Raw genomic sequence first — 13,670 nt, 5'->3', positions numbered from 1 at the left:
TAACCAGGTGGGCATAGGTCAAGTCAGTACTTAGGAAGCCCTCAAGCACCAATATCCCCCAGGAGGGCTGATGGATGTTATGCTTAACATGTTAGAAGAAAGCCTAAAGAAACCAATAGATATGAGTAAAGTGATGGAATGCAAACCATCACCTAAGGAAACAGCACAAGATTTCTGGGCTATATTTACATCCACCCACGGTCAATAAGCTGGGGATGCCCTTTTTAATAGCAGAGAGCGCTCTCTCCAGTTTAATGCCATCCTGATGTCCTGCCTTCCCGCTACTGTATCCAACCAATTTGGACTAGACTGACAATACGGAAGATCAACAGTGAAGGACAGTTTTAGCCTTCCGGCCACAGCCCGAGAAGCAAGTACAAGACCACGGTATGAATTCCCCCTGAGGAGGAATATCTCCCGATGAGCCAATCCTTGATGATGACCGACCCTATGATTATGATCCCAACTAGAATGGAAGAGTAGGAGTTACGACCAACCATATCTATTACAGAAAACACGAGAGAGGAAGAGGCAGGTCAACACCATTTAATGCAGGGGGAACGTCCTTCGGTCCTTCAAATGTGGGAATGGGCGGCAGAGGTTATTGGCGCCACCTTTACTGGAGACGCATTGGGGCAAATAGAGGAGTTTAATTTAACTGTGGAGGAAGGGGACATTGGCAAAAGGACTGTCCAACCCCCCCCCCCCTAGTCGCAGGGATTCCAAAATCCAAACTCCCCACACTGACTAACAGAATTCCCACTCATAGCACAAGGGATCATATGACATTTATGATGAATGGGGTATCTGTTAGATTTCTCATTGACGCTGGAGCTACTATGTCCACCATGGACCTACAAGTAATAAAAGTGGACTGTAATCTTGGCGGGACTAGAGGGGAAAGGGAAACATTATCCTACCATCTCACCATTGCTAGTAAAGAAATGGTGGTCTTCCATATTACTTCCCGACTGGGGTGCAACCTTGCAGAATGGGACTTGCTCATTTGCTGATGGGTAATAGTCTGTAGTGAAGACGGAGTCTCAGTTGACTCTCTGCCAACTCCTACATGCATGATGCTAAACTTTTACCCAAAACCCCTACAGACTTTACCCCAAATGTCAAATTCCCAGGTTTAACAAACCCCCATTTGACCCTGTGCTATGATACTACTGGGATGGATGAGGATGAAAAAGAATGGTATGCTCCTGGTTGGGTTTGAAGATAAGAGTGCAGATTGCAGGAAAGGCAGAAGGACCATGTGGCTCTGCCTTGATAGCCCAGTCGACCTACAAGTATGCCGACAGTCTGGTCTGGTGCATCCACATGTTACTTTAACAATTAATGAAGGATACAGCAAAACAGCTGGGATTTCTGACTGTTACTAGTAGAACAGGCAGATGTTAAGACCACAGAAAAACAGACTTTCCCAGAGGAGACTCTGCTGTACTGGGCAAAACGGAAGGTGCTGTATGGGTGCTTGAACCATTATTGGTCCAACACACCCATGAACGATGAGACTTGGTCAGCAAGCCCAATGGAAGTCAGACTCACTGATGGAGAACCTGTGAAGATTATGCTGCGTCCTGGGGCAATCCTGCCTCAGATTGCCCAATACCCATTGAAGAGGGAAGTCGTGGATGGCGTTCGATCTGTAATTGATTCCTTCCTTGCTCAGGGCATCATAGTCCTCTGCTAGTCATCATGTAACAACACGATTTTCCCTGTGTCCAAGCCAGGCTGAAAAGAGTGATGACTGGTTCAAGACCTGAGAAAAATCAATGATATCATGTCCCCTATGCACCCTGTCGTCCTAAACCCAGCCACAATGGGCAATGTACCAGCTGATGCGACCATCTTTACAGTTGTAGACTTACAACATGCCTTTTTCACCATCCCACTACATCCTGACAGTCAGTACTTGTTCGCTTTCACATATGCCAATATACATGGACCCAGTTACCTCAAGGATTCATCCACTCGCCTACCATTTTTTGCTGACATTACAGGGACAACTGGCTGAGTTGGAATTACCAGGATGATAAACAGTTATTCATTACGTTGATGATTTATTATTTGCCAGTCTCTCTCTCTCTCTCTCACACAGACATTAGAGATATTGTCTTTTGCATTTCCTACACCAGCAAGGGTATGTGATCAGCCGATTGTGGATGTCACTGATTGGTTTGTGGATGGTCTTCATTTATCGACGAGAATGGAAACAGACAGTCTGGCGATGGCAGTGACCCAGGCGGGTGAGATTATAGAAGCAGGAGGGTTTCAGTTAGGCCTTTCTGCACAGCAAGCTGAACTCTTTACTCTGATTTGTGCTTGTATTTTAGCAAGAGATATGCGAATCAACATTGACACTGACTCTAGGCATGCTTTCAGCGTAGTTCACGAATTTGGGGCATTATGGAAGCATCATGGATACCTTACCTCCACAGGACACGATAAAAAATGCTCCTCACGTTGACTAAATTGCCCCACTGAATTAGCAGTTATTAAATGCAAGGGACATCGCTCCAAAAATTATCCTGCTTTGATATGAAATGGGTATACTGATCGGGTAAGTAAAGAGGCAGCCAAGGGAAAATATTTGTCAATTCTGTCCGATAAATCTTCTGTATTGCCAGTAAGATGCCACATGCCGGACGTGGATGTGGTGAAATGATTACAAGGAGACATCTCCAGCATGCTAAAATTAAAGTGGAAATGGAAGGAGTGCGCCCCAAATAGTGAGACGGGTTTGTGGTACACCTCAACAGTAAAATTTGTGTTCCTGATGTATTAATGCCTGTATTATTATATTACATACACTCCTTTACCCATTCTGGTAAGGGGGGAAATGCTTGATTTATGTAAAAAGACTTGGTACCACCTGGTTTTAAATGATGAAGCAGGGTGTGTTGTGCAAGAATGTAGAATGTAAAATGCAAAACATAATTCAGGAAAATCTATTCCAAGACCAGCAGGAGAAACGCCTGTGCCTGAATGGTAATTTCATGTAATTCAGATGGATTTTATAGAATTACCCCATGTAGAGTGTTACAAGTATTGTTTAGTCATTATCGATGTGTTCAGCAGAGGGATTGAGGCTATTCCTGCCAATAATGAAGCTGAAGCTACTGTAGGAAAACTACTGAATCAATTAATCTCAAGGTTTGGATTGACTGAAATCATTAGTCTGATATTGGTCCGCACTTTATAGCAAAGGTTAACAAAGAATTTTGTGATCACTTTGACATCAAACAGCAGTTTTACTGTGTACAGCAACCAAAGGCATCTGGAATTGTGGAATGAGCTAATGGAGCCCTGAAGACTAAACTGGCAAAGCTAAGTGAGAATACTCAATTGAGTTAACTTAAAGTGTTACCCTTAGCATTGTTCAAAATGCGAATCACACCTCACTCAGCAACATCGAACACCAGCGGACCTCGTGTACGGTAGACCCCTTAGAACCCCCTAGGATGCAAATACCACAGCAAAATGCACATTTGATCTGCTTGCCTTTGTGACAGAGTATATAGATATGTTTTTGGGAGATAAATTGGGAAGGTTTGTTAGAGTAGGTCACATACAAACACTTTAAAACAGATCGTATTTGAAATACTGGAGCTCTAATGCTAGACATATTGGCTTCTCATACCTTTCACAAGAGCTCTGAATAGTGCTCAAAAGACTTTACTAATGGATTGTTGTTTACCAAAGGCAACAGATGAAACAGAAGGCTGGAACCACTGCTGTCAGGAAGGAGAGCTTAGTGTTGTAATAGGGTCAAACAGGCTTTCTCTCACAGAGAGAGAGAGAGAGAGAGAGAGAGAGATAGATCACTTATATAGTGTTATAGCCAGCAAGAGTAACTGGAACTGAAACAGGACAAGCTGGCAAGAAGCCCCAGTTTGGAAGATAGTCTAGTCAAAGCCTTTGTGGTTCACGCAAGAGGAGAGGACTGGCTGTCTAATGCTTCACTTGGAATAAGTGATACAAAAAGGAACTCTGCGGTGACCTGAAAGAAAGAGGTTATCACCTGGAGAAGCCTGAAAGGGTCAAGTTTCATCAGCAAGACACTGAGGTGACTGATGGAAGAACATCAGTGTGGATGTCCTGGAACAACAAATCTCTCTCTGAAAACCGACAAGAACCTTCTTGAGCGGTAACCATTTACCTTTCGAGCACCAAACCCTAGTGTATTTTATACATGTTAAATTCTGTGCCTGCAACCAATAAACTTTAATAGTGGTAAGTTGAAGTTTGATTCTATTTTAATGTTTAAAGATAATTAAAAGCAACTTTTGTTTAACCATTTGTCTTGGTGAATATCTATTGCTACAAGGTTTTTCGGTCCTCCGTTCGATTTGAAAATTTGAGTTTTTGTGATTTATTAATTAATTAGTTTTTTTCAAGCTAATTTAAAGCTTGTGTGTAGAAAAACAGCAGCAATGGATGTTGATATATTTTTGACACAACCATCACCTATGGAGCTGCAGAGCAAGAGAAAGAGGAATTGATGGCTATTTTTAAGGCATTAAAACTGACTGAAGTTAAGCATTGGATGAGGAAATACAAATATAGAGGATTATAGTGAAATATTATATAGGTGATGGAAAATTTGTTGAGAAAGACTTGGATAATTTTCCAGAGGATAGATCTGTTGAGTTGCAATTGGAATTGGAGAAATGGAGGGTGGAAAAAGAAAGAGAGAAATGGAGGGTGTTGGAGGTTGAGAAACAGAAACGATATTAGGTGGATCAAGCTGAAAGGCAAAGAGAGGAGGCAGAAAAACAAGGAAATATCAGGCAGAGGAAGCTGAAAAACAGAGGAGATAGCAGGCAGAGGAAGCTGAAAAACAGAGGAGATAGCAGGCAGATGGAAAGAGGTAAGAGAATTGAGGCTGTAACTCCTGGAAAGAGGTTTTTGGCAAGTAGAGAGGTAAATCTAGTTCCTCCGTTTGATGATGGAGATCTACTAGATCCATTATTTTCAGCTTTTTGAAAAGGTTGCTGAGAGCTCAAGATGGCCAAATCAAAAGTGGCCTCTTATGCTCCAAAGTGTATTGAAGGGAAAAGCACAAATTGCATACTTTAGTTTGACTACAAAGAAAGTTGCAAATTATGATACTGTTAAACAAGCAGCACTGAAAGCTTATGAGTTGGTTCCAGAAGTATATAGACAAAAATTTAGGAGTTTGATGAAAACATGGAATCAATCTTATATGGATTTTGGTCTAAAGAAATCTGTATGTTTTGACCGTTGATGCGCCTCAAAAGGAATAAATAATGATCTTGACAGATTGAGATAATTGATGTTAATTGGGGAAATTAAAAAGTGTGTTCCCAATGAGATTAAATTATACCTGGATGAGAGAGACTTGGGGACGTGGCGACAAACAGCTAGATTAGTGGACGAATTTGCCCTAATTTGCAAAGGTGCATTTCAGAATACCAAACCTTTTCAGAAAGTTAATGTGAACAGATTAATTAGCCTGCTCAGAAGGTTAATGTGGAGCAAACTAGTAAACCTGAAACTAAGTCTGGACAGAATGTTAAGAGAAAAGATGATGGTGGGTAAGGACAGAACTTCTAAATTTGAATGTCATTTTTATAAGAAACCTGGTCATATTATTGCAAATTGTCTAGTATTGAAAAGAGATGAGAAAAGGAGGTTTTACCAAAAGCATGTATTCAGACAGTTGAGTTTAAAGAGAGCAGATGTTCCAAACCTGATAAGGGTGTCATGGATGTTTTCAAACCTTTTGTGTCTCAGAGGGCTTGGTTTCAGTAAAGGAGGGAGAATCACAGATTCCAGTTAAAATTCTTAGGGATACTGGGGCTGCTCAGTCATTGTTGTTGGAAAGTTTTTAAACTTTGGATCAAAGGACTGACACAGGGGAGACAACTTTGATTAAAGATGTTGAAGGTGAGGTGGAGTCACTATCTCTTCACAATATTGTGCTAAATTTATAATTAGTTAAAGGACCTGTTGATGGAGTAATTTCAAAGTTACAAATACAGGGTGTCTCGTTTTAATTAGGGAATGATTTGGCAGAGGATAATGTTGGGTCAGTTTTGAGATTAACAAATCGGCCTGGTAATGCCGAGGTTGAAGAGGATTGTGAGATATATCCTGCATGTGCTGTAACAAGGTCTGTGACTAAGAAAATGATGAGAGCTGAAGAAGATCCAGTTGATAGAGACTTGCCCAAGTGCTTCTGAAATAGCTTTGAAAGAGCAGGGTAATTGAGAGAGTAAATATTTATCTTTGTCAAGGAAAGAGCTAATTCAACAACAGAAAGCAGATACAAATCTTGTTGTTTTAAGGGATAAAGCAGTAACTGAACAGGAGATTAAAGAAATGGCTTGTGCATATTACTTGAAGGGTGAATTATTAATGAGAAAATGGAGACCTCTTGATATTTCAGCTAATGAAGAGTGGGGCGGGGGGGGGGGGGGGGGGGGGGTGTGATTCACCAGGTGGTTGTTCCTAGAAATTACCAGAAATTAAATCTAGGCCACAATACACTTTTGGGTGGTCATCTTGGTGTAAAGAAAACCATGAATAAGATTTTGAGACAATTTTTCTGGCCTGGTTTGAGGAAGGATGTCACTTTTGTCAGGTTGTGGGGAAACCTAACCAGTGGCTCCATTGCAACCTATTCGTGTTGGGGAACCTTTCACTAGGTTATTGTGGATTGTGTAGGTCCCCTGCCTAAACTGTCTGGATTACTGAAAGAGATCCAGAGTGATCAAGGATCTAACTTTGTTTCAGCAGTTTATTTATGAGTTGGGAATAAAACCATCCTGAAACTCAGGCAGCTTTGGAAAGATTTAATTCTATTCTTAAAAATATGATGAGGATTTAGTGTCTGGAGAATGGAAAAGATGGAAGTACATCAATTGTGGATGTCCTGAAACAACAAATCTCTCTCTGAAAACTGACAAGAACCTCCCTGAGCGGTAACAATTGATCTTTCGAGCACCAAAGCCGGAAGAACTTTATACAGCATTCAAGAACACCAAGGAAGCACCGACTAATGATGCATCGCTGATCCACCCAAGAACAGATACCCTGACAGCCGTCTGTGGATGTGTCCAGTACGGCAGTAGGAGGGATGCTTGAACAGTACATCGATGGGGAATGGAAAACATTGGCTTTCTTTAGCAAGCATCTAAGACTACCAGAACTTAAGTAGAGTGCTTTTGATTGAGAATTGTTGGCACTGCACCTAGTTATCAGACATTTCAGGTACTTTCAAGAAGGCAGACATTTCACGGCTTTTATGAATTACAAGCCACTTACATTTGCCTTCATTAAGGTATCAGATCCATGGTCGGCTCGTAAAAAGAAGACATTTATCATATATTTCTGAGTTCATGACAGCCATCGAACATATCTCAGGAAAGGCCAATGTCGTGACAGATGCGCTGTCTCACCCGGCCATACAATCCATGCAGCCCTTAGCGCAAGGGGTGGACGATGTTGTGCTCTCGAAAGCACAACAGGCAGATGAAGAAATTCTATGTTACGGAACAGGAGACTTGAACCTGCAGCTGGAATAAATTCCAGTAGGTCCGGGGGAGCTCAAATTCCTGCATGACGTATCTACAGGTTGTCCTCGCCAAATCATTCCGGTGGCCTGGAGGCGGAAGGCATTCGATGTGGTACATATTCATCGATCAAAACAACTGTCCGGATGGTAGCCTAAAGATTTGTGTGGCATGGCCTACGAAAACAGGTCAGCAATTGGGTGAAGACATCCACTCGATGCCAGATGTCCAAACTCCAGCAAAACATGAAAGCCCCACTGCAATCTTTTGAGTCGATCTATCAGATGTTTGACCACGTACACATGGACATTGTAGGCCCCCAATTGGTGTTACGTGGTTCCCATTTTCTCCTCACTATAATGGATCGGGATAGACAACGAGATAGACAACAGACTCGCCAAGGCAAATAGCGCCTTTGGAAGACTACACAAAAGAGTCTGGAAAAACAACCAACTGAAAAACCTCACAAAGATTAGCGTATACAGAGCCGTTGTCATACCCACACTCCTGTTCGGCTCCAAATCATGGGTCCTCTACCAGAATCACCTACAGCTCCTAGAACGCTTCCACCAGCGTTGTCTCCGCTCCATCCTCAACATTCATTGGAGCGACTTCATCCCTAACATCGAAGTACTCGAGATGGCAGAGGCCGACAGTATCGAATCCACGCTGCTAAAGATCAAACTGCGCTGGGTAGGTCACGTCTCCAGAATGGAGGACCATCGCCTTCCCAAGATCGTGTTATATGGCGAGCTCTCCACTGGTCACCGAGACAGAGGTGCACCAAAGAAGAGGTACAAGTACTGCCTAAAGAAATCTCTTGGTGCCTGCCACATTGACCACCACCAGTGGGCTGATATTGCCTCAAACCGCGCATCTTGGTGCCTCACAGTTCGGCGGGCAGCAACCTCCTTTGAAGAAGACCTTAGAGCCCACCTCACTGACAAAAGACAAAGGAGGAAAAACCCAACACCCAACCCACCAATTTTCCCTTGCAACCGCTGCAACCGTGTCTGCCCGTCTCGCATCGGACTTGTCAGCCACAAACGAGCCTGCCGCTGACGTGGACATTACCCCTCCATAAATCTTCGTCCACGAAGCCAAGCCAAAGAGAGAGAGAGAGAGAGAGAAGAGAAATAATGGATCGGGCCACACAGTGGCCAGAAGCGGTTGCACTGGCAGACATGACTACTGACACCTGCACCAGGACCCTCATTTCTGTTTGGATAGCACGTTGATAGGGGTGCCCAATTCACATCAAGACTATGGTCAGCAATGGCCATCCTTCTTGGAACCAAGTTGCACCATCCACAATCCAACGCACTGGAATTTGAAATCAGCCCCTATGATGCGTCTACAGGGAACTAACTGGGTTGACGAATTGCCTTAGGTACACTTGGGCATACGAACAGTACCCAAGGATGATATAGGTGCCTCATTGGCAGAGCTGGTCTATGGCGCATCTGATGGTTCCAGGAAAATTTGTACCAGACTCACAAGAATGGGAGTAGACACCCACAGCATTCCTAAGCAAGCTCCTCGAGAAGCTCCGTAATTTAGCACCCATACCAACATCTCAACTTGCAGGACTGCAAGTATATTTTCGTATAGAAAGGAGCACATCAAGCACCATTCTAGCATCCCTATGAGGGTCCCTTCGAGGTACTAAGATGCAATGGTTCGGTGTACATTTTGGACATTGGAGGTAAAGAGGAAGCTTTTGCAATTGACTCCCTCAAACCTGCCCATCTGGATCTGGATGGACTAGTCATGTTTGTCAGAGAGGAAGGCCATTCAAACAAAAAAAATTACAGACTTTGGGGGTCTGCAGCTGGATCACCGGTTCTGGGCGGGGGGTGGGGGTGTCATGTGGCGACCCACTTAACAGCTAGCAAACTGGCTCCCAAAATAGCAGATGTGTAAAACGTGGGAAATTTACTTGCATCCAACACAGGTTGGGCTGATGACACCATTTCCTGTCCATGTGACAGAAGCCCAGCATGCAAGCTTGGAGGTGTCAGTCTTGCATTCCACTCACAGCATGATCATCAACTTCCTCGCATATATATCAACTCAACAACGTGTACAGCAATTCCACAACGTGTACACTGACGTCTATAGTAGCTCAATATAGAATGCTTTGCTACATGCTAAATATTTTATAAAATGTTTGGATGGATATGTCCCTGGGACCAGATATAATATACCCCAGATTACTATAGGGAGTGAGGGAAGAAATTGCTGAGGCTTTGGCAATGATCTCTGCTTTGTCTCTTGCAGAGTAGTTACCGGAGGATTGAAGAATGGCGTACAGGCCATTCAGCCCACGATGTTGAACTGTCTGATACGTACTTTAAAAAATACTAAGCCCCCCCCCCCCCACTACCTCATAACCCTCTATTTTTCTTTTATCCCTATGTCTAAGAGTCTCTTAAATGTTCCTATTTTTCCAGCCGCCATGACTACCCCTGGCAATGGATTCCAGGGGTAAAAAGATTCCCTAGTCTCCCTTAAACTTTCCTCCTCTCACATTGTACAGATGACCTCTGCTGTTTGCTACTTCCACCATGGGAAAAATGTGCTGGCTGCCTACTTTATCTGTGCCTCTCACAACCTTATAGACCTCTATCAAGTCACCTCTCATCTTTCTTTAATCCAAAGAGAAAAGCCCGAGCTCTGCTATCCTTGCCTTATTAGGCATGTATTCCAATTCAGGCAACATCCCAGTAAATCTCCTCTGCATCCTTTCCATAGCTTCCATATCCTTCCTATAATGAGGTAACCAGAACCAAACACAATTTTCAAAGTGCGGTTTCACCAGAGGTTGTTAGAGCTGCAACATCACCTCATGACTCTTGAACTCCATCCCCCAACTAATGAAGTTAAGAATAAGCCTTCTTAACTATCTCATCAACCTGTGCAGAAAGCTTGAGAAATATATGGATTTGGACCCTAAGGTCCCTGTGAAGATTCCTGCCTTCATGTTTGACCTTCCAAAATGTATCACCTCACACTTTACTTGGATTGAACTCGACCTACCACTTTTCCGCCCAACTCTGCATCCTGTGTACATCCTGTTGTAACCTATGACAATCTTCAGTATTATCCACAACCCTTCCAACATTCGTATCATCCACAACGCAGCTCTCTACATCCAGGTCATTTATAAAAATCACAAGATGCAGGAATTCCAAAACAGATCCCTGGGAAACTCCACTAGTCAATGACCTCCAGGCAGACAACTTTTAGTCCATTATTACTCTTTGCTTTCTATAGGCAAGCCAATTCTGAATCCACTCAGTCAAGGTTCCATGGATCCCATGTCTTATGACTTTCTAAACAATTCTCTCATGGGGGACCTCGCCAAATGCCTTACTAAAATCTATATGCATATCTACAGTCATCGATTTGTTACCTCTTCAAATAACTCAATTAGACTCATGATGCATGATCTTCTCCATAGAAAGCAAAATGCTGACCATCCCTGAGAAGACTAATTCTCAAAATTCTTATAAATATTGTCCCTAGGAATTCTCTCCAATCATTTGACAACCACTGACATAAGACTCACTGGTCCATAAATCCTAGCTCAAGGAAGACGCAAAGATCATTGTCAGGACCCCACCAATCTCTTCTCTCCCTTCCCATCACAACCTGGGGTATATCTCCTCCATCAATCCTAATGATTTAAGATCCAACACTTTCTCTTTCTTAATCGCAACAGAGTACTGCACACAAGCTTGTTCTATTCTGACCTCACCTTGACCAAGGTCCTTTTCTCTGGTGAATACTGAAGCAAAGAATTAAGGACTTACCGAAACTCCAGGCACATGTTGCCTCCTTTATACTCATTAGGATCTGACCTATACCTTGTAAAGTCACAACGTTACATATTTTTGCATTCTATTCCTCTTGAAATGAATCCAAGCCTTTAGAGAATCTTGCACAAGGATTCCCAAGTCCCTCCGCACCTCCGAGTTCTGAGGTTGTTGCCCATTTAGAAAACAGTCTTTATTCCTTACATCAAACGGCATGATCATGTACCTCTCCACACTTATTCCACTGGCCATTTCCTTGTCCAATCTCCTAGCCTGTCTCAGACCTTCTGTAAACTTGGTGCTTCCTCAACACGATCTGCTCCTCCTATCCAAGTATGGTCTTCAAGCTTGGCCACAAAGCAATCAATTCAGCCATCAAAATCATTCACATGAAATGTAAAAAACGGACAACACCATGCCCTGCGGAAAACCACTGGCCACTGCCAGCCAACTAGAAAATGCCCCTTTTATCCCCACTCTCTGCCTCCTGCAAATCAGTCAATCTTTTATCCCAGTGGCTCTCAACCTTTTTCTTTCTACTCACATACCACTTTAGTAAGGGATTAGTAAGGGATTGCTTAAGGTGGTATGTGGGTGGAAAGAAAAAGTTTGAAAACCACTGTTTTAATTGTACCTCATTGACTCGTTATGTGCACTGTTTCATAACTCCAAAGGAAATGGGCCAATGACAATTTTTCTCAAGCAAAATATTTCAGTAACAATTGGGTCTAGAGCAATGATTATCACCCTTCCCTTCCCACTCACATCCCACCTTAAGCAATCCCTTACTAATCACAGAGCACCAATGGCATAGGGATTACTTCAAGTGGTATGTGAGTGGAAAGAAAAACGTTGAAAAACACTGTTTTATCCATACTAATATCTTTCCTGTAATACCATGGGTTCTTAACTTGCTTGGCAACCTTTGTGTGGCATCTGCCAAAGGCCTTCTGAAAATCCAGATTCTCCCATTTTCTGTTTTTCCTGTTATCTCCTCAGTTTGTTAAGCAAGATAACCCCTCAAGGAACCCCTGCTGACCTGCCTATTTTACCGTGTGCCTTCAAAAGCCATGATATCCTTTATAATAGATTCTAACATCTTGCCAACTACCAAAGTCAGACTAATCAGCCAATAATTTCCTGCCTTCTGTCTGTGTCCCCTCTTAAAGAGGGGAGTGACATTTGCAACTTTGCAGTCCTCCATAACTACTCAAGAATCCAGTGATCCTTGAAAGATTGCTACCCAACCCACCACAATCTCCTCTTCAAGAAGCCTGGGTTATTACAGTCTGTGCAGTCCAGGGAACTTATCCACCTTCAAACTTTTCAACTTCCCCAGCACCATCTCCTTAGTAATAGTGACGACGCCCATTTCTGTCCTTTGACACTCGAACTTCTCGCATCTTCCACAGCGAAAACAGATGCAAAATGCTTAAGGGATTGTACAGCATTTCCTTATCCCCAGTCACTATCTCCCCAACACTGTTTTGCAATGGTCCTATGTTCATCCTTGCTTTTGCTTTCCCTCTCCTGGCAGTCACCCAACTACCTGCTACCTCACAGAAGCTATTTACCATCTCCTGCTCATAAAGATCCAATCTTCAAATTGCACCTGCATGATCATTTACGTCTAATTGACATCAACCAGGAGGATTAAAGTTTATGTACCCCACCGGATTATAGGAAAAGTGACATTTGTGACTCAACATGGTCAAATGGTCTCCCTGCAAACTGTTGCAATGACAATGGTGTACAATGCAAACCCTTGAGCCGGCAAGGTCATTCAATTAGATTATGGTTAATAAGTATCTCAAATTATTCAACCTGGTCCATATGCATCAACACCTTCTTTTAATTGAAACTGCAAGATTTTTGCTCCAAAAATTTCAATCCTAACTCCCATAACCTTTTGCATCCTAAAAAAAGCTCTAATTTTATTATTAGGCCCTGTAAATCTTTGACTATTTGAACTTACTAATTAGATATCCTTCAATCTTTTATACCTCAAAACCATTTATCACTTTGTTTGTCAGAAATTGAATGAGCCTGTTTCTTCCCCAAGTCTAATGTCTTCCTTGACGTGTTGGATCAGAACTGCATGCATTGGGCCTGAAAAGGTCTGGCCATATTTTAATTTTGTTTTAGAGACACAGCACAGTATCAGGCCCATGTGCCTTCCCTACCTAAATTCATCCACGTGATCAATTAACCAACTAATAATTTGGAATGTGGGATAAACTGCAGCACCCGAAGGAAACCCATGCAGACACGTTGAGAACGTACAACAAACTGTTGTACTGTCCTC

General features: G+C 42.7%; 1 protein-coding gene across 1 annotated transcript in view; it reads right to left on the bottom strand.

Annotated features, from left to right (window-relative positions):
• LOC138737234 (zinc finger protein 318-like) overlaps window positions 1-13,670 on the bottom strand; it is a 99,980-nt gene that overhangs the window by 77,405 nt on the left and 8,905 nt on the right. The gene's annotated exons all lie outside the window — the stretch shown is intronic.

This window comes from Narcine bancroftii, chromosome 6, assembly GCF_036971445.1.
Source record: "Narcine bancroftii isolate sNarBan1 chromosome 6, sNarBan1.hap1, whole genome shotgun sequence".
Taxonomy (NCBI): Eukaryota; Metazoa; Chordata; class Chondrichthyes; order Torpediniformes; family Narcinidae; genus Narcine; species Narcine bancroftii.
Note: the sequence above shows the minus strand (reverse complement) of the source record. Positions and strands in the feature narration are given on the sequence as shown.